Source organism: Sorex fumeus, unplaced genomic scaffold, assembly GCF_029834395.1.
Source record: "Sorex fumeus unplaced genomic scaffold, SorFum_2.1 ptg000010l, whole genome shotgun sequence".
Lineage (NCBI taxonomy): Eukaryota > Metazoa > Chordata > Mammalia > Eulipotyphla > Soricidae > Sorex > Sorex fumeus.
This window is the reverse complement of record NW_026606067.1, coordinates 34,298,557-34,301,117: the sequence shown is the minus strand read 5'-3', so window position 1 is coordinate 34,301,117 and position 2,561 is coordinate 34,298,557. Positions and strand designations below refer to the sequence as shown.

Genomic DNA, 2,561 nt, shown 5'->3' with positions numbered 1-2,561 from the left:
CCGCCAGGAATAACTCCTGAGTGCAGAGCCAGGAGTAACCCCTGTGCATCGCTGGGTGTGACCAAAAAAAAGAAGAAAAAAGAAAAAAAGAGGAAACGGCTCTTTTCTGTTTGACAAGATGGTGGAAAAAGAAGTTCTTGAGTAGTTGTACTGCACACTTCTGGGTTCAGTGTCAGGCCTTTCCATTGCTTGAGTTTCTTTCCATGGAGAATATATATGACTTATTTTTTTAAAAAAAGAATTGTTGTAAGGAAAGTGACATCTTAGTGACACCAATATGATATAGCAAGTATACTATGATATACCTGCTATAAATATAAAGAAAACCTTTACTTTGATGATATTCCTCATTCTTTGAGGAAAAAAAGAACCATAGTTGTTGTACACCTGAAACAGCTTCAGGTATACATGACGAAATCAGCTGTGATGGTAGAAGGTCATAAAACTACAAGACAAATGTAATCAACTAGAATGATTAGATGCTAATAGACTACTTGATGGATAAACATTGTTTCAGGCAAGAACATATAGGTATACTATAAGAAGCACAAAAAATTCCTGTGTGAGTATGGAAATTATTCTGGAGCACCAGAAAATCTTTACTTCTTTAGAGTCTAAGTTCCAGCAACAGAAAAGCTTTGAGTTTACATTGGGGAAAACTGGCTCCAGAATCTTTTATAGGCTCTTAAATCTTAATGCAGTATTTTGATATAGTCATGAATGACCTTTGCTCGAGCAGGCCCAGTATGTCTCCATTGGAGACTTTGTTGTTACTGTGTTTGGCATATGGAATACATCACGGGGAGCTTGCCAGGCTCTGCCGTGCGGGCGAGATACTCTCGGTAGCTTTCCAGGCTCTCCGAGAGGGGTGGAGGAATCGAACTCGGGTCGGCCATGTTGGCTGCGTGCAAGCCAAACGCCCTACCACTGTGCTATCTCTCAAGCCCATGAATGACCTTATATAATAAAAAGCATCTATAGGGCTGGAGCGATAGCACAGCGGGTAGGGCGTTCGCCTTACAAGCGGCCAACATGGCCGACCCGAGTTCGATTCCTCCGCCCCTCTCGGAGAGCCCGGCAAGCTACCGAGAGTATTCGATATGCCAGACACAGTAACAACAAAGTCTCCAATGGAGACGTTACTGGGCCCGCTCGAGCAAATCGACGATCAACAGGAGGGCCTTTACTTTACTCGAGCAAATAGATAATAACTTTTTGAATTCTCCACTTATCTCTGCAGCAACAAACATGGCTCATTCACTGGTCTCGTGTTTTCTTCAAAATCCCAAAGCGTGTAGGTAACATTATTGATCTCTTCCTTTACCACCCTCCATATGTTAGTGCAATTCAAGCAATGTGTCCATATATTCTCTGCTATTTGGTTATAGAAGTCGTAACTACTCAGAAAAGCCAGCAGGTGCTGACATTCTGGCCAAAGTAATTCAATAGGAGTCTTAAGTCTACAAAGACAAAATTACAGTGTGTTGAATTCTTATTAATGTTAACTCTGACTTTAATGAGGCTCAGAAAAAGTGAACAAAATGTGAATCAGTCCTTGTGACTGACTTATAAGTGACTTGTTTTGAGGGTTTCATTGAAAATGCCTCTCTTCATACTTGAGATTTGTCACAGCCACAAGTGTATCAGTATTGACATGTTGGCAAATAAAATGAATATGACTTCAAAAAAGTGACTGTAAAGAAAACCTTTACTTTGATGACATTCCTCATTCTTTGAGGAAAAAAGAACCATAGTTGTTGCACACCTGAAACGCTTCAGGTATACATGAAATCAGCTGTGCTGGTAGAAGGTCATAAAACTACAAGACAAATGTAATCATTTAGATAAATGATTAAGGTAAAGGTAAAGGCCCTCTCATTGATCGTCGATTTGCTCGAGCGGGCCCAGTAACGTCTCCATTGGAGACTTTGTTGTTACTGTGTCTGGCATATCGAATACTCTCGGTAGCTTGCCAGGCTCTCCAAGAGGGGCGGAGGAATCGAACTCGGGTCAGCCATGTTGGCCGCTTGTAAGGCGAACGCCCTACCCGCTGTGCTATCGCTCCAACCCAAATGATTAAGATAAATTTAAATTAAGATAAATTTTAAATTTCATTAGAAATGTAATGCAGGATGCCAAGATTGATTCTTAGCTGGGTCCTGTGCTTATGGTTAGTAATATATTACTATTAGCAGATTATTAAGAAAATCAAAAGCTTTTTATTTAGAAGTCAAATGTTGGCAATTAATGTTGAGAAGAAAATCAGAATAGTAGTTCAAAAACTCCAAAATGGGCAGCTAAAGATTCTGGTTTCTACTGAAGTACTGAAAAGAAAAGATTTTAAAAATTTTGAAAGATTGGTGTTGGAATATTAAATGCCAGGAGTGATAGCACAGTGGTAGGGTGTTTGCCTTGCATGCAGCTAGCCCTGCCAAGGCGGGTTGGATTCCTCCTCCCTTCTCGGAAAGCCCGGCAAGCTACCAAGAGTATCTTGTCCGCACAGCAAAGCCTGACAAGCTACCTGTGACGTATTCAATATGCCAAACACAGTAACTACAAGT

General features: G+C 40.8%; 1 pseudogene; it reads left to right on the top strand.

Annotated features, from left to right (window-relative positions):
• Positions 1 to 408: 408 nt before the first annotated feature.
• On the top strand, positions 409 to 2,320 carry LOC130020073 (eukaryotic translation initiation factor 3 subunit E-like; annotated as a pseudogene).
• The last annotated feature ends 241 nt before the right edge of the window (positions 2,321 to 2,561 follow it).